At 42.7% G+C, this 18,094-nt stretch overlaps 1 pseudogene; it reads left to right on the top strand.

Moving 5' to 3' along the window:
- Window positions 1–13,617: 13,617 nt before the first annotated feature.
- LOC117071954 lies at window positions 13,618–13,690 on the top strand (annotated as a pseudogene).
- The last annotated feature ends 4,404 nt before the right edge of the window (window positions 13,691–18,094 follow it).

An 18,094-nucleotide genomic window follows, 5' to 3' on the forward strand; every position in this document is an offset into this window, starting at 1 on the left:
TCTGTCGCCTGGGTGACAGAGTGAGACTCCATCTCAAAACAATAAAATAAAAATAAATAAATAAATAATAAATACCAATGACCAGCCCCTACTCCTCAAGTTTTGACTTAATTAGATTAGACTGGGATGAGGTCTAAGCATGTTTATTCTTTTTTTTTTTTTTGAGACAATCTCACTCTGTCGCCCAAGCTGGAGTGCAGTGGCTCAATCTCAGCTGGCTGCAACCTCTGCCTCCTGGTTTCAAGCAATTCTCCTGCCTCTGCCTCCTGAGTAACTGGGACTACAGGCACACGCCACCATGCCCAGCTAATTTTTGTATTTTTAGTAGAGACAGGATTTCACTATGTTGGCCTGGCTGGTCTCAAACTCCTGACTTCGTGATCTGCCCTCTCAGCCTCCCAAAGTGCTGGGATTACAGGTGTGAGCCACCATGCCTGGCCTATTCTTTCCTTTGAAATAAACTTTCATAAAAGCACAAAAGCACTTAAGTCCAAAAAAAAAAAGTTACAAGTTCATTATCAGTATGTTTTACATATTATTACAAATTTCCATTAGTTTTAATTGCTGCAAAATGTCCAATGTAGCAAGCACCTGCCATTTGTTGAAGGTTTAATTTGTTTCCAATTTTTAGCAATTATAAAAGAAATCATAATGAGAGCAACTGTCACATACATTTTCTTTAAAAAATACTTCCTTGGGAAAAATTCCCAGAAGTTTTATTGCTGAACAAAATGGCATGAAAATATTTTTGGCTGGGCTAGGGGGCTCATGCCTATAATCCCAGCACTTTGGGAGGTTGAGGTGGAAGGATCGCTTGAGGCCAGGAGTCCAAGACCAGCCTGGCCCAACATGGTGAAACCTCATCCCTACAAAAAAAAAAAATTAGTAGGGCATCATGGCGTGTGACTGCAGTCCCAGATACTCAGGAGGCTGAGTTGGGAGGGTCGCTTGACCCTGGGAGGTCGAGGCTGCAGTGAGCCATGATCAGCCCAAGTGACAGAGCTAGACCCTATCTCAAAAAAAAAAAAAAAAAAAAATTAAAAAACATTTTAGACTTTGGTATTGTCAAATTGCTTTTCAAAGGGTTCTTAGCCAATTTACACTCATTCCAGAATAAAAGAAACGTTCTATTTATCCAGCATTGGATATTTGCTAAAATAACAAAACATTTATTCTATACTTCAGCGTATATGTCTATACACTAAGCAGCATAAATGACATCTCGGTTAACAATGAACTGCATATATGATGGTTGTCCCATAAGATTATAATGCAGCTGAAAAATTCCTATTGCCTAGTGTCGTCATAGTTATTGTAATGTAGTAGCATGGCACATTACCTTTTCTATGTTTAGATGTGTTTAGATACACAAATACCATTGTGTTAGGATTGCCTACAGTGTTCAGTACAGTAACATGCCGTATAGGTTTATAGTTTAGGAGCAAGAATAGGCTTTATAGTATATCCTAGCTGTGTAGTAGGCTATATCATCTAAGTTTGTGTAAATAAACTCTGTGATGTTCATCTAATGACAAAATCATCTAACAATGTGTTTCTCAAAACACATCCCTGTCTCTTATAAGCGATGCATGACTGTACGTAAGGTTTACATATTCTTTTTTTTTTTTTTTTGAGACGGAGTCTCGCTCTGTCACCCAGGCTGGAGTGCAGTGGCCGGATCTCAGCTCACTGCAAGCTCCGCCTCCTGGGTTTACGCCATTCTCTCGCCTCAGCCTCCCGAGTAGCTGGGACTACAGGCGCCCGCCATCTCGCCCGGCTAATTTTTTGTATTGTTTTAGTAGAGACAGGGTTTCACCGTGTTAGCCAGGATGGTCTGGATCTCCTGACCTCGTGATCCGCCCGTCTCGGCCTCCCAAAGTGCTGGGATTACAGGCTTGAGCCACCGCGCCCGGCCGGTTTACATATTCTTTAAAAGCTCCCCAGGCAATTCTAAGGAGGAGTCTGGGTAGAAAACAACAGTGGTCTTCACTGGAAGTCAGCCAAATTATTGTACCTTCTTTTCCTCAGCTCCTGGAGACCTTTTGCTCTGATAGCAAAAGGCCCAGGAAAAGAACCACAAGGAAGGCTGAGCAAGGTGGCATATGCCTGTAATCCCAACACTTTGGGAGGCTGAGGAAGGAGGATCATTTGCATCCAGGAGTCTGAGGTCTCACTATGTTGCCTAGTGACATCATAGCTATTGTAATATAGTAGCACAATACGTTACCACGTACCACTTCACCTGGCTAATTTTTTATTTTTTGTAGAGACAGGGTCTCACTGTGTGCCCGTAGTGCCAGCTACTCAGGAGACTGAGGTGGGAGGATCTCTTGAGCCCAGAAGGTCGAGGCAGCAGTGGGCCGTGATTGCACCACTGTACTCAGTCTGTGAGTATCTCAAAAAAGAAAAAAGAAAAAAGAAAACAAAAACAAGGAAATGGGCACTAAGGGAAAGATTAGGTTTCTTTTTTTTTTTTTTTGAGACGGAGTCTCGCTCTGTCACCCAGGCTGGAGTGCAGTGGCAGGATCTCGACTCACTGCAAACTCCGCCTCCTGGGTTCACACCATTCTCCTGCCTCAGCCTCCTGAGTAGCTAGGATTACAGGCACCCGCCACCACACCTGGCTAATTTTTGTGTTTTTAGTAGAGACGGGGTTTCACCTTGTTAGCCAAGATGGTCTTGATCTCCTGACCTTGTTATCCGCCTGCCTCGGCCTCCCAAAGTGCTGGTGGCGTGAGCCACCGTGCCGGGCCAAGAGGTTTCTTCTTAAGGCCTAGAGTCAAGCCAAGCCATCCTCTCTGAGTTTTACTAGGAAGGGGTTCTTCTCTAGCCGCCTCAGTTTGGAAAGACACCCAGGAAAGGGAAAACAAAACAAGAAAAGGATATGCGGTGCATAGTCAGGAGCTCAGATCCTCCACCCCAGCTCGCAGTCTGCTTCCCAGCCCTTGGCCCTGACTCCCAGAAGCCTCTGGCTGTGCTAACATCCCCGTCAAATGTGCCTCCATGCCTCCTCCATACTCCATCCCCATAATTTTTATGGGGAAGCACTATTGGTGCATCCTAAATAACAGAAATAAATATGGCAAAATTGGAAAGTTCCCCTCACTGACCCTCACTTCCACTCCCTTGCCCAGAAATAACCTGATAATAGTTTAGTGTGTATCCTTCAAGACCTTTCTCCCCCTCCTCCTCCTCCTTTTCCTAGATGTTTTTCTATAAGTTTGTCAAGTCTAACATGTGAAATAGTGTGTACGTGTGTGTGCATACAAATTGTTTTAATCCATACGTGGGATCATACTATATGTAGTTTTCTCCAACTTGCCTTTATCATTAACAACATAGCCTAAACTTCTTTCCATGGTGGTTAACATAGAGCTGCCTCATTCCTTTTCATGGCTGTGTGATAATCCATGGTATATGATTTTATATATATATGTGTGTGTGTGTGTGTATAGATTTTTTTTTTGAGACAGAGTCTCACTTCGTTGTCCAAGCTGGAGTGCAGTGGTGCAATCTCGGCTCACTGCAACCTCCACCTCCCAGGTTCAAGTGATTCTCCTCCTGCCTCAGTCTCCAGAGTAGTTGGGACTACAGGTGCATGCCACCATACCCAGCTAATTTTTGTATTTTAGTAGAGACAGGGTTTCACCATGTTGGCCAGGTTGGTCTCGAACTCCTGACCTCAAGTGATCCACCTGTCTCAGCCTCCTGAAGTGCTGGGATTACAGGCATGAGCCACCACACCCAGCCGATTACATGTAATTTAACACTTCCTGTTGCTGGATGTTTTTGTTGTTTCTCTTTTTCTCTTTGATGACAATGCTATAATGAATACCTTTGTATATGTCTTGTGCCATCTACCTGGCTTTGAGTATTGCCACCGCCAGAAAATTCCTGATGTTGGGCCCCAATTAAGCAAGCAGACCCCAAGGTATCTCTGCTACCTGCAGGACTCCTTTAGACTCTGGTAGAATAGCAGCCTGCCTCAGTTCCCACACTATGAACCTGCACTTGTGGTTGAAAACGCACCTGTGGCACAGCCTGGCAGAGTTCTGAAAACCGCCCCTCGCCCCATCATGGAGTGGTGCAAGAATTACAGACACATATCCCGTGCCCCTCTGACCACTGGGAGGAAAGAAAGAGGGTCAGTTCCTCTGAAAACAATCTAGCTGGAGAAAGCGTGCAAGTGGATTTCTAGCAATGTTTTTCAGGATTTTTACTCTTCTGCTTGTGGGATGGGAGAGAATCAGAGAGATGGAGGATACGAGGAGCTCAAGTGGCAGTAGCAGTCCAAGCCAGCAGAGGGAATAAGGGAGTATGTGTGTGTATGTTTTGCGTGTATGTGCGTGTGTGTATTATGTTTGTATGTGTGCATGTGTGTGCGTGTGTGTGAATGTCTACTTATATGTACATGTGTGCATGTGCATGTGTGTGTATACGTGTGTATGTGTGTATGTGTGTGCATGTGTGTGTATACGTGTGTATGTGTGTATGTGTGTGCATGTGTGTGTATACGTGTGTATGTGTGTGCATGTGTGTATATGTGTGTGTATGTGTTTTTGTGTGTGTGTGTGTGTGGTGTGTAGCCATGAACAGAGACAGCCAGCCCCTGAAGGAACATGTTGTACTTTTGTCCTTTAATGTTTTCAAGCCTGCTGGTCCTGCAAGAAGCAGTAAGAGCTAATGAGGAGCAGGTGTACTTGGGGAAACAGGAAATCTGGTTCCATTTATGACTTCACTGCGGCCTGCCATGGAGTTTTGAGCAGCTTTACTTTGCTGCTCCATTTCTCATCTCTCTCTTCTTTGGAGGTACCATCTGCACCGTTAGGATGCAGGAGTTGGGTTTCTTGCTTTTCCTGAAAATAGTGCTAGTGTCATTGGCTGTTAAAAGTGGGATATGGGCCAGGCACGGTGGCTCACACTTGTAATCCAACACTTTGGGCGGCTGACACGGAAGGACTGCTTGAGCCCAGAAGTTAAGACCAGCCTGGACAACATAGTGCAACCTTGTGTCTACAAAAAAATGTACGACTTAGCCAGGTGTGGTGGCATGCATCTGTAGTCCCAGCTATTCAAGAGTGCAGGAGGTTGAGACTGTAGTGAGTTCTGAGTTTTGCCATTTATGTAAGATGTTTGCCGCATCTGGCCTGCCCACTTAAAAAGATGGAGTCTTGCTCTGTCGCCCAGACTGGAGTGCAGTGGCACGATCTCGGCTCACTGCAACCTCTGCCTCCTGGGTTCAAGCGATTCTCCTGCCTCAGCCTCCCCAGTAGCTGGGACTATTGGCACATGCCACCACATCCAGCTAATTTTCGTATTGTTAGTAGAGACGGGATTTCGCCATGTTGGCCGGGCTGGTCTTGAACTCCTGACCTCAGGTGATCCACCCACCTCGGCCTCCAAAAGTGTAAATTCTAAAACTTTATATTAATTTTGTGGAATTTATTCACATTGCACATAGATCTTGTTATTTATTCTCATTACTATATGGCATTCCATTATCTAAATATACCATGTATTTATCCATTCTATGTGGATGGAATTTGAGGTTTTCTTCAGTTTGGTCTATTACAAATTATGAACTATCTTGCACCTATCTTTTGGTGCTCGTGTGCATGCATTTCTGTCGGCCAGATTCCTAAAAGTAGAATATCTGTGTCACAGTGTAGGCGTACAGTCAGTTGGTGGACACTGGAAATCGCAGTGTATGAGAGTTAGGAACATGTTTTTGATAGGAGAAAGAACACAAGGCTAAAATCAGGCCCCAGGCTTCTGGTCGCCTCCCAGGGTTGGCTTACAGGGAAGCCAAAGCAAACCACTACCCTCTGTGTCTCCTCAACTGTAAATTGGAAATAATTAGTACCTGCTCTGTTCCTTGTGGGATGGGACAACCTTCCGCAAAGACTCGCACTGCACAGATGTAGGCTGTCATTAAAACAGAAGCAGAGGAGGAGGGAAATTTTAATGATTAATGAGAACTAAAGAATAACTATACTTACGTGAATTTCCACCTCCAATTAAGAATCCACAGATTAGATGAACTGCTCTGGTAGGCAGCATTGTATTGCCAGAGGAGCCTGCAGATTTATTCTCTCAAACCACGACATGAAGTGCAACCTTTCAAACCTGTTCTATTTTATTACAAGATTCCTCAGCTATCTGGAGGTCCAGGGTTCCTCTCAGTTTTTTCTCTCAATCTCTAAATACCCCAACTTCCTCCTTCCCCCAGCATCAGCCTGTGTTTGCCTGATCTGGAAAAACTGGGCTCTGCCTTATTGGACCAGATATAACACACTAGAAAAGCCAAAGGATAAAATCATCCCATGTCTTCTTATTATTATGTTTAACTTTTTAAAAAAAGATGGGGTCTCACTATGTTGCTCAGGCTGGTCTCGAACTCCTGGGCTCAAGCAGTCCTTCCACCTTGGCCTCCCAAAGTGCATGGATTACAGGTGTGAGCCACTGTGCCCTGCCCTTCTTGCATTATTGAACATAAACGTTAAGTACTGCCAATGAGGTGCTTTGGTCCCACAGTGATACTAAAATTTCACAGGCGTTTATTCTATCAAAGTTATGCTAAGCTAAATCAGAGGCTGTAAAAAATAATTAGGCTGAGGCAGGCGGATCAACTGAGGTCAGGAGTTTGAGACCAGCCTGACTAACATGGAGAAACCCCTTCTCTACTTAAAATACAAAATTAGCTGGGCATGGTGGTGCATGCCTGTAATTCCAGCTACTAGGGAGGCTGAAGCAGGAGAATTGCTTGAACCCGGGAGGCAGAGGTTGCAGTGAGCCAAAATTGCATCACTGCACTCCAGCCTGGGCAACAAGAACGAAACTCCGACTCAAAAAAAAAAAAAAGTAATTAATTGAAAGTAGTGTACAAATCTTATCCATCCTATTGGTTTCCATGTACATAGTCATACGAGTAGGAGGCAGTGCCCTCTTCTGGCCAATGCTACACTTGCATGGCTGTGGCTAAAGGATTGCCAACTCATGAGACTGGTTTTTCACTTGTGGCAGGCTCATCTTTTTTTTTTTTTTAATTTTAATTTTTTTAATTTTTTATTATACTTTAAGTTCTAGGGTACATGTGCATAACGTGCAGGTTTGTTACATATGTATACTTGTGCCATGTTGGTGTGCTGCACCCATCAACTCGTCAGCACCCATCAACTCGTCATTTACATCAGGTATAACTCCCAATGCAATCCCTCACCCTCCCACCTCCCCGTGATAGGCCCCAGTGTGTGATGTTCCCCTTCCCGAGTCCAAGTGATCTCATTGTTCAGTTCCCACCTATGAGTGAGAACATGCGGTGTTTGGTTTTCTGTTCTTGCGATAGTTTGCTGAGAATGATGGTTTCCAGCTGCATCCATGTCCCTACAAAGGACACAAACTCATCCTTTTTTATGGCTGCATAGTATTCCATGGTGTATATGTGCCACATTTTCTTAATCCAGTCTGTCACTGATGGACATTTGGGTTGATTCTAAGTCTTTGCTATTGTGAATAGTGCCGCAATAAACATACGTGTGCATGTGTCTTTATAGCAGCATGATTTATAATCCTTTGGGTATATACCCAGTAATGGGATGGCTGGGTCATATGGTACTTCTAGTTCTAGATCCTTGAGGAATCGCCATACTGTTTTCTATAATGGTTGAACTAGTTTACAATCCCACCAACAGTGTAAAAGTGTCCCTATTTCTCCACATCCTCTCCAGCACTTGTTGTTTCCTGACTTTTTAATGATTGCCATTCTAACTGGTGTGAGATAGTATCTCATTGTGGTTTTGATTTGCATTTTTCTGATGGCCAGTGATGATGAGCATTTTTTCATGTGTCTGTTGGCTGTATGAATGTCTTCTTTTGAGAAATGTCTGTTCATATCCTTTGCCCACTTTTTGATGGGGTTGTTTGTTTTTTTTCTTGTAAATTTGTTTGAGTTCTTTGTAGGTTCTGGATATTAGCCCTTTGTCAGATGAGTAGATTCAAAAATTTTCTCCCATTCTGTAGGTTGCCTGTTCACTCTGATGGTAGTTTCTTTTGCTGTGCAGAAGCTCTTTAGTTTAATTAGATCCCATTTGTCAATTTTGGCTTTTGCTGCCATTGCTTTTGGTGTTTTAGACATGAAGTCTTTGCCCATGCCTATGTCCTGAATGGTATTACCTAGGTTTTCTTCTAGGGTTTTTATGGTATTAGGTCTAACATTTAAGTCTCTAATCCATCTTGAATTAATTTTCATATAAGGAGTAAGGAAAGGATCCAGTTTCAGCTTTCTACTTATGGCTAGCCAATTTTCCCAGCACCATGTATTAAATAGGGAATCCTTTCCCCATTTCTTGATTTTCTCAGGTTTATCAAAGATCACATGGCTGTAGATGTGTGGTATTATTTCTGAGAACTCTGTTCTGTTCCATTGGTCTATATCTCTGTTTTGGTACCAGTACCATGCTGTTTTGGTTACTATAGCCTTGTAGTATAGTTTGAAGTCAGGTATCGTGATGCCTCCAGCTTTGTTCTTTTGACTTAGGATTGTCTTGGAAATGCGGGCTCTTTTTTGGTTCCATATGAACTTTAAAGCAGTTTTTTTTCCAATTCTGTGAAGAAACTCATTGGTAGCTTGATGGGGATGGCATTGAATCTATAAATTACCTTGGGCCGTATGGCCATTTTCATGATATTGATTCTTCCTATCCATGAGCATGGTATGTTCTTCCATTTGTTTGTGTCCTCTTTGATTTCACTGAGCAGTGGTTTGTAGTTCTCCTTGAAGAGGTCCTTTACATCCCTTGTAAGTTGGATTCCTAGGTATTTTATTCTCTTTGAAGCAATTGTGAATGGAAGTTCATTCATGATTTGGCTCTCTGTTTGTCTGTTACTGGTGTATAAGAATGCTTGTGATTTTTGCACATTAATTTTGTAACCTGAGACTTTGCTGAAGTTGCTTAAGGAGATTTTGGGCTGAGACGATGGGGTTTTCTAAATATACAATCATGTCATCTGCAAACAGGGACAATTTGACTTCTTCTTTTCCTAACTGAATACCCTTTATTTCTTTCTCTTGCCTGATTGCCCTGGCCAGAACTTCCAACACTATGTTGAATAGGACTGGTGAGAGAGGGCATCCCTGTCTTGTGTCAGTTTTCAAAGGGAATTTTTCCAGTTTTTGCCCATTCAGTATGATATTGGCTGTGGGTTTGTCATAAATAGCTCTTATTATTTTGAGATACTTTCCATCAATACCGAATTTATTGAGCATTTTTAGCATGAAGGGCTGTTGAATTTTGTCAAAGGCCTTTTCTGCATCTATTGAGATAATCATGTGGTTTTTGTCTTTGGTTCTGTTTATATGCTGGATTACGTTTATTGATTTGCGTATGTTGAACCAGCCTTGCATCCCAGGGATGAAGCCCACTTGATCATGGTGGATAAGCTTTTTGATGTGCTGCTGAATCCAGTTTGCCAGTATTTTATTGAGGATTTTTGCATCGATGTTCATCAGGGATATTGGTCTAAAATTCTCTTTTTTTGTTGTGTCTCTGCCAGGCTTTGGTATCAGGATGATGTTGGCCTCATAAAATGAGTTAGGGAGGATTCCCTCTTTTTCTATTGATTGGAATAGTTTCAGAAGGAATGGTACCAGCTCCTCTTTGTATCTCTGGTAGAATTCAGCTGTGAATCCATCTGTTTCTGGACTTTTTTTGGTTGGTAGGCTATTAATTATTGCCTCAATTTCAGAGCCTGCTATTGGTCTATTCAGGGATTCAGCTTCTTCCTGGTTTAGTCTTGGGAGAATGTAAGTGTCCAGGAAATTATCCATTTCTTCTAGATTTTCTAGTTGATTTGCGTAGAGGTGTTTATAGTATTCTCTGATGGTAGTTTGTATTTCTGTGGGGTCGGTGGTGATATCCCCTTATCTTTTTTTATTGCGTCTATTTGATTCTTCTCTCTTTTCTTCTTTATTAGTCTTGCTAGCGGTCTATCAATTTTGTTGATCTTTTCAAAAAACCAACTCCTGGATTCATTGATTTTTGGAGGGTTTTTTGTGTCTCTATCTCCTTCAGTTCTGCTCTGATCTTAGTTATTTCTTGCCTTCTGCTAGCTTTTGAATGTGTTTGCTCTTGCTTCTCTAGTTCTTTTAATTGTGATGTTAGAGTGTCCATTTTAGATCTTTCCAGCTTTCTCTTGTGGGCATTTAGTGCTATAAATTTCCCTCTACACACTGCTTTAAATGTGTTCCAGAGATTCTGGTATGTTGTATCTTTGTTCTCATTGGTTTCAAAGAACTTCTTTATTTCTGCCTTCATTTCAGTATGTACCCAGTAGTCATTCAGGAGCAGGTTATTCAGTTTCCATGTAGTTGAGCGGTTTTGATTGAGTTTCTTAGTGCTGAGTTCTAGTTTGATTGCACTGTGGTCTGAGAGACAGTTTGTTATCATTTCTGTTCTTGTACATTTGCTGAGGAGTGCTTTACTTCCAATTATGTGGTCAATTTTGGAATAAGTGTGATGTGGTGCTGAGAAGAATGTCTATTCTGTTGATTTGGGGTGGAGAGTTCTGTAGATGTCTATTAGGTCTGCTTGCTGAAGAGATGAGTTCAATTCCTGGATATCCTTGTTAACTTTCTGTCTCGTTGATCTGTCTAATGTTGACAGTGGGGTGTTGAAGTCTCCCATTATTATTATATGGGAGTCTAAGTCTCTTTGTAAGTCTCTAAGGACTTGCTTTATGAATCTGGGTGCTCCTGTATTGGGTGCATATATATTTAGGATAGATAGCTCTTCCTGTTGAATTGATCCCTTTACCATTATGTAATGGCCTTCTTTGTCTCTTTTGATCTTTGATGGCTTAAAGTCTGTTTTATCAGAGACTAGTATTGCAACCCCTGCTTTTTTTTTGTTCTCCATTTGCTTGGTAGATCTTCCTCCATCCCTTTATTTTGAGCCTATGTATGTCTCTGCATGTGAGATGGGTCTCCTGAATACAGCAGACTGATGGGTCTTGACTCTTTTTTTTTTTTTTTTTTTTTTTTTTGAGACGGAGTCTCGCTCTGCCGCCCAGGCTGGAGTGCAGTGGCCGGATCTCAGCTCACTGCAAGCCCCGCCTCCTGGGTTTACGCCATTCTCCTGCCTCAGCCTCCCAAGTAGCTGGGACTACAGGAGCCCGCCACGTCGCCCGGCTAGTTTTTTGTATTTTTTAGTAGAGACGGGGTTTCACCGTGTTAGCCAGGATGGTCTCGATCTCCTGACCTCGTGATCCGCCCGTCTCGGCCTCCCAAAGTGCTGGGATTACAGGCTTGAGCCACCGCGCCCGGCCGGGTCTTGACTCTTTATCCAGTTTGCCAGTCTGTGTCTTTTAATTGGAGTATTTAGTCCATTTACATTTAAGGTTAATATTGTTATGTGTGAACTTGATCCGTGGCAGGCTCATCTTGGGGTTATTATCAGTCTTGAGTGAATCACATTTGAGGATTCATCCTCCCCTTTCTCTTCCAAGAAAAAATGAAATCCGTGATGACTGATTTTATGCATCAACATGGCTAGGCTAGGGTACCCAGTTGTTTGGTCAAACAGTAATCTAGATGTTGCTGGGAAGATACTGTTTTTTTATTTATTTGTTTTTTTGAGACGGAGTCTCGCTCTGTCACCAGGTTGGGGTGCAGTGGCACGATCTCGGCTCACTGCAACCTCCACCTCCTGCGTTCAAGCAATTCTCCTGCCTCAGCCTCCCGAGTAGCTGGGTCTACAGGATGTGCCATCACGCCTGCCTAATTTCTTTTTTTTTTTTTTTAGTAGAGATGGGGTTTCACTATGTTGGCCAGGATGGTCTCAATCTCTTGACCTTGTGATCTGCCCACCTCGTCCTCCCAAAGTGCTGGGATTACAGGCGTGAGCTACCAATCCCGGCCCATTTGTTTTTTGTTGTTGTTTGTTTGTTTTGAGATGGAGTCTCGTTCTGTCACCAGGCTGGAGCGCAAAAGTGTGATCTTGGCTCACTGCAACCTCGGCCTCCCGGGTTCAAGAGATTCTCCTGCCTCAGCCTCCCAAGTAGCTGGGACTACAGGCGTGTGCCACCATGTCCAGATAATTTTTGTATTCTTAGTAGAGATGGGGTTTCACCCAGGTTAGCCCTGTTGGCCAGGATGGTCTGGATCTCTTGACCTTGTGATACACCTGCCTTGGCCTCTCGAAGTGCTGGGATTACAGGCATGAGCCACCATACCTGGCTGAAGATATTGTTTTAGATGTGATGAATATTTAAATCAGTAGACTCTGAGTAAAGCAAATTACCCTTCATAACATGGGTTGGCCTCATCCACTCAGTTGAAGGCCATAAGAACAAAGACTGAGGTTTCCTGGAAAAAAATCCATTCTGCCTCAAGACCGTAATATAGAAACCCTACCTGAGTTTTCAGAGGGCAGATTTTGAATTTAAGATGGCAACACTAACTCTTCCCTGTGTAGCAGGATGAGCCGCAGACAAAACTCCTCAGACACCGGATTAAAGAAGGAAGAAGTTTTTTATTCGGCCAGGAGCGTCAGCAGACTCGCGTCTTAAGAGCCAAGCTCCTGGCCAAATAAAAAACCTCTTCCTTCTTTAATCCAGTGTCTGAGGAGTTTTGTCTGCGGCTTGTCCTGCTACACCTGAATTTCTGGCAAGCTGGCCTGCTCTGCAGATTCCAGACTTACCAGTTTCCACAACTGGGTTAGTCAACTCCTTAAAATAAATCTGAGTGTGTGTGTGTGTGTGTGTGTGTGTGTATCCCTATGTGTTCAGTTTCTCTGGAGAACCCTGATACAAAACACGACTCCAAAACCTATTCTGTGGCAGTGACATCATATTTAAATAACTATTAAGGGACCTGAAGTATAGTAGTTCACCTTCTGGGTTCCAGTTTAAGTCCCGGCCCCACCCCACTTACTAGTTTCGTGAGCTTTTATTTAATTATGCTTAGTCTTGGTTTCTTCATTTGTGTATGGGAGAAAATGGTAGTATTTGGCCAGCACCATGGCTCATGCCTGTAATCCCAACACTTTGGGAGGCTGAGGCAGGCAGATCGCTTGAGCTCAGGAGTTCCAGACCTGCCCGGGAACACCATTTCTACAAAAATTAGCCGGGCATGGTGGCCCATGCCTGTAGTCCCAGCCACTCAGGAGACTGAGGCGGGAGAACCACTTGAGACTAGGAGGTGGAGGCTGCAGTGAACCATTTTTGTGCTACAGCACTCCAGGCTGGGAGACAAAGTGAGACCCTGTCTTAAAAAATAGTAGTATTTGCTGAATAGGCTGTTGTAAAGATTAAACAAGAAAACATGTGCACTTAGAATAGTATCTCACTCAGAGTAAGTACTCAATAAAAGTTAGTAGTTACTAAAATTATTGTGGGAAGCTGTCACAGAATGATAATTTACAAAGTGAGGAAAGCTAGCTAGTTGCTAGTTTAGTTCCCTTTCCTCTCCAACATTTCTCTCCCAAAACTCTCAGGCACAGACATAGACAGCCTCTGTTTTTCACTACAACCTATTCCTGGGGTATATTATAAATTATCATACATTTCTTCTAAAGTGTCCTATCTCTTCCCATAGGAATCAATCAAATTTAGTTGGGTTCCAAGACTATACTTTCAGGGATCATTTCTATAGTTTGTTACTACAGAAGTTTCTCTGAAGGTGTAGAGCAAGAAGGTTCCAAATCCAAACTGAGAACAAAATCATCAATGAAAGCATTATTACGTTACAAAGCCAACTTCAGTACATCTTGGTAGTCATTTAAAACAGTAAAGTTATTTTTTAAGTCTTTTTTTTTTTTTTTTTGAGATGGAGTCTCACTCTGTCACCCAGGCTGGACTGCAGTGGCGCCATCTCGGCTCACAGCAAGCTCCGCCTCCCGGTGAGAGGTGAAGTCAGCTGAGCTTCTGTGTCAGGTGGGGACTTGTAGAACTTTTGTGTCTAGCTAAAGGATTGTAAATACACCAATCAGTGCTCTGTGTCTAGCTAAAGGATTGTAAGATGGACCAATCAGCACTCTGAAAAATGGACCAATCAGTACTCTGTAAATGGACCAGTCAGTGCTCTGTAAAATGGACCACTCAGCAGGATGTGGGCGTGGCCAAATTAGGAAATAAAAACTGGCCATGGTCGCCAGCAGTGGCAACCTGGTTGTGTTGTTTTTGTTGCCGTGCATGCCTTGTTCTTTTCACTTTTCACAATAAGTTTTGCTGCTGCTCACTCTGGGTCTGCACTACCATTGTGAGCTGTAACACTCACTGGGAAGGTCTGAGGCTTGACTCGTGAAGTCAGCAAGACCATGAACCTACCAGAAAGAAGAAATTCCAGACATATCTGAACATCTGAAGGAATAAACTCTGGACACACCATCTTTTAAGAACTGTAACACTTACTGTGAGGGTCCACAGCGAGAATCCATGGGAAGGAACCAATTTTGGACACACTGGGTTCGTGCCATTCTCCTGCCTCAGTCTCCGGAGTAGCTGAGACTACAGGCGCCCGCCCCCATGCCTGGCTAATTTTTTGTATTTTTTGTACAGAGGGGGGTTTCACCATGTTAAGCCAGGATAGTCTCGATCTCCTGACCTTGTAATCCACCTGTCTCGGCTTCCCAAAGTGCTGGGATTACAGGTGTGAGCCACCTCGCCCACCTTTTAAGTCTTAATATGGGATTTCCATAAAACTTAATCCGTACTCCACAATGCAACTTTTTATAATTAAAATGGCAGGTTTGTTTGCTTCCTAACAATTGCGAAGGACTTTAAGAAAATTTGGTTGGTCAAAACCTATTTTTACATTTAACCAAATAGTTATTTCTAGATGGAGGGATTTGGATTCATTTATATTTTCTTTTTTCTTTGAGTTTAATTCAGCAATGAACCAGAAGGACTGACGAGACTCACTGGTTGGCTAGGCGTGGTGGGTGACTCATGCCTGAAATCCCAGTACTTCAGGAAGCCAAGGAGGGTGGATTGCTTGAGCCCAGAAGTTGGAGACCAGGCTGGGCAACATGGCAAAACCCTGTCTCTACAAAAAATTAGGCGTGGTGGCACACACCTGTGGTCCCAGCTACTCGGGAGGCTGAGGTAACAGGCTCACGAGAACCTGGGAGGTTGAGGCTGCAGTGAGCCAAGATCGTGGCACTGTACTCCAGCCCGAGTGGCAGAGCAAGACCCTATCTCAAAAAAAGAAATTTAAAAAAAGAATAAATGGCAGATTATGTACTCACTACTAAGGTTTATTATAGCAAAGTATACATAGCAAAAGCAGTAGGAAAAAGACATGCATCAGCAGGGTCCAGAGAGGTTCAACACAGGTTTCCAATGTCTTTTGTTGTCTGAGGCCTCACAGGAATACTCACTGTCTCGAGCAGTTAACTGCAGGGACATGTGTGGTATGTCTTTGCCTGTGAAAGACTGTCTGAATCTCAGAGTCTAAGGCTTTTATGAGGAGCTGGTAATGTAAGTACATCCTGCTATGCAATTAGCCATGGCAAGCAAAACTCAGGACCCTAACAATGAAACCTCAATCTTGGTGTTTATGGAAAGCAACCTGACAAACCAGTATGGCATGGTTCATTGCTCCAGTTGTGTATAACAAAATCACCAATCAATAACACAAAGAACTGTCTAAGGATTATATTCCCAGTGATTGGCCAAGGGCTAATCATGGATCCCTTGGAAACCGGCAAGGTTATGCAACCTGACCTGCTGTGTTAACTCTTTCATCACGGTCTATGTTTTCTAAAATGTCTATAATTAACGTTTACTACTTTTATAATCAGAAAAGTAGCTATTAACATAAAGGCATCCAAACATAATGATTTTCTTTTTAGTTATTTAATGGTGTTGCTTTGTAAGCTCAGTACTTTTTCCTGTAGTCAGCAGAGCTGCTAAGAGAGTATAGTCACCCTACTAGACATTTCATAGATGCCCATCAGAGCGTTTATATGCTTTAGGAAAACCATAAAAACAGGCATGAAAGAGCATGTGAAACCTAGGAGGAACCACAGCAACATCTAGTTCCACTTCCCCATCTTCGAGACGAGGAAATGGGAATTCTGAACAGTGAAAGGACTCTCTCCAGGTTCTAAACCTTAGGGTTTTCAATTAAAAACCTTTCTTGGAATTGCTGAAATGTTTGCTCAGTTGCTTCTGAATGTCTTTACCATGGGCAGAAAAAGCTGGAGCCCTGAATGATGAGCTCACCTGGACCAAGCACACTTAGTTTGTCCTCCTTCAGTTTGGATAGTGACTTCCCTTCCTCCCGCTGCCCCAGTGGCCTGACAGGATCCCACGTCTAGAGCATTGCCGACGCTATTGGGTCAATGTTCCAGCTTGGATTCCAGCAAGAGGATAGGTTCATCTTCACTAAATTTTCCTTTTCTCTCACCTTCATTTACTCTCTTGTATTCCTTGCAGGGAGTTGTCCATGTCTTTGCTACAATGCAAATTCCTTTTAGGTCTCCCAGAACCAGGTCTTACAGTGGTTATGACTGCTGGTAGTAAAGTCAAATGGTCCAGGGTTTGAATTCTGTTTTTGCATCTACTTGTATGATTTGGCTTATGTTTGGGGAAGTTACTTAATAAAAATAGTAGTACCTCCCTCCTGAAGTTACTGGGAAGAGGAAAGGAATGTCTTTCATGTAATAACTCTCGACTAGCATAGGGCTTGGCATATAGTAAATGTTCAATAAATATTAGCTATTATTTTTTAATAGATGCTCCATTTATTTTGGAAAACTATTCTCTGATTTTTAAAACCATTTTATTGAAGTAATGGACATGCAGTATAAACTGAACATGTTTAAAGTATAGAATATCATGTTTTGATGTGTATACACCCGTGAAACTATCACCATAATCAAGTTAATGAACATATCCGTAACCCCTAAAAATTTTTCTTTTTCTTTTCTTTTTTTTTTTTTTTTTGAGATGGAGTCTCGCTATGTTGCCCAGGTTGGAGTGTAGTGGTATGATCTTGGCACACTGCAACTTCCACCTCCCGGGTTCAAGTGATTCTCCTGCCTCAGCCTCCCAAGTAGCTGGGATTACAGGTGCTTGCCACCGTGCCCAGCCAATGTTTTTTTTTTTATTTTGAGATGGAGTCTCGCTCTGTCGCCCAGGCTGGAGTGCAGTGGCGTGATCTTGGCTCACTGCAAGCTCTGCCTCCCAGTTTCATACCATTCTCCTGCCTCAGCCTCCAAAGTAACTGGGACTACAGGTGCCTGCCTCCACACCTGGCTAATTTTTTTGTATTTTTAGTAGAGATGGGGTTTCACCATGTTAGTCCAGATGGTCTCGATCTCCTGACCTCGTGATCTGCCTGCCTCAGTCTTCCAAAGTGCTGGGATTACAGGCGTGAGCCACTGCGCCCGGCCCTAATTTTGTATTTTTAGTAGAGATGGGGTTTCGCTATGTTGGTCAGGCTGGTCTTGAACTCCTGACCTCAGGTGATCCACCCACCTTGACCTCCGAAAGTTCTGGGATTACAGGTGTGAGCCACCGCACCTGGCCAAAGTTTTCTTCCACCTGTTTATAATCTCCTTCTTTGTCCTCAGGTAACACTATCTATTATCTGTCTCTACAGATTAGCTTGCATTTCCTAGAATCTTACTTGTATAATTGGAATACTATAGTATATACCCTTCTTTTGGCTTTCTTTATTCAGCTATGTTGTGAGATTCATTCATGTTGTTTAGAGTATCAGTTACTAAGTAGTATTCCATTGTTTGGCTATATCAAAATTTGTTTGCCCATTTACCTATTAATGGACATTTTGGGCTGTTTCCAGTTTGGAGATATTAGATATAAAATTTCTATAAACATTTATATTTAAGTCTTTGTATGGACATATACAAATGATCTCTGACTTAACGTTGATTCGACTTATGATTTTTCAGCTTGACAATGGTGTAAAAGCAATATGCATTCAGTAGAAACTGTACTTCAAGTACCCATACATTCATTCTGGTTTTTACTTTCAGTACAGTATTCAATAATTCACATGAGATATTCAGCATTTTATTATGAAATTGGATTTTTATTAGATGATTTTGCCCAACTGTAGGCTAATGTAAGT

The sequence above is a fragment of the Trachypithecus francoisi genome, unplaced genomic scaffold, assembly GCF_009764315.1.
Source record: "Trachypithecus francoisi isolate TF-2019V2 unplaced genomic scaffold, Tfra_2.0 Lachesis_group3, whole genome shotgun sequence".
NCBI lineage: Eukaryota > Metazoa > Chordata > Mammalia > Primates > Cercopithecidae > Trachypithecus > Trachypithecus francoisi.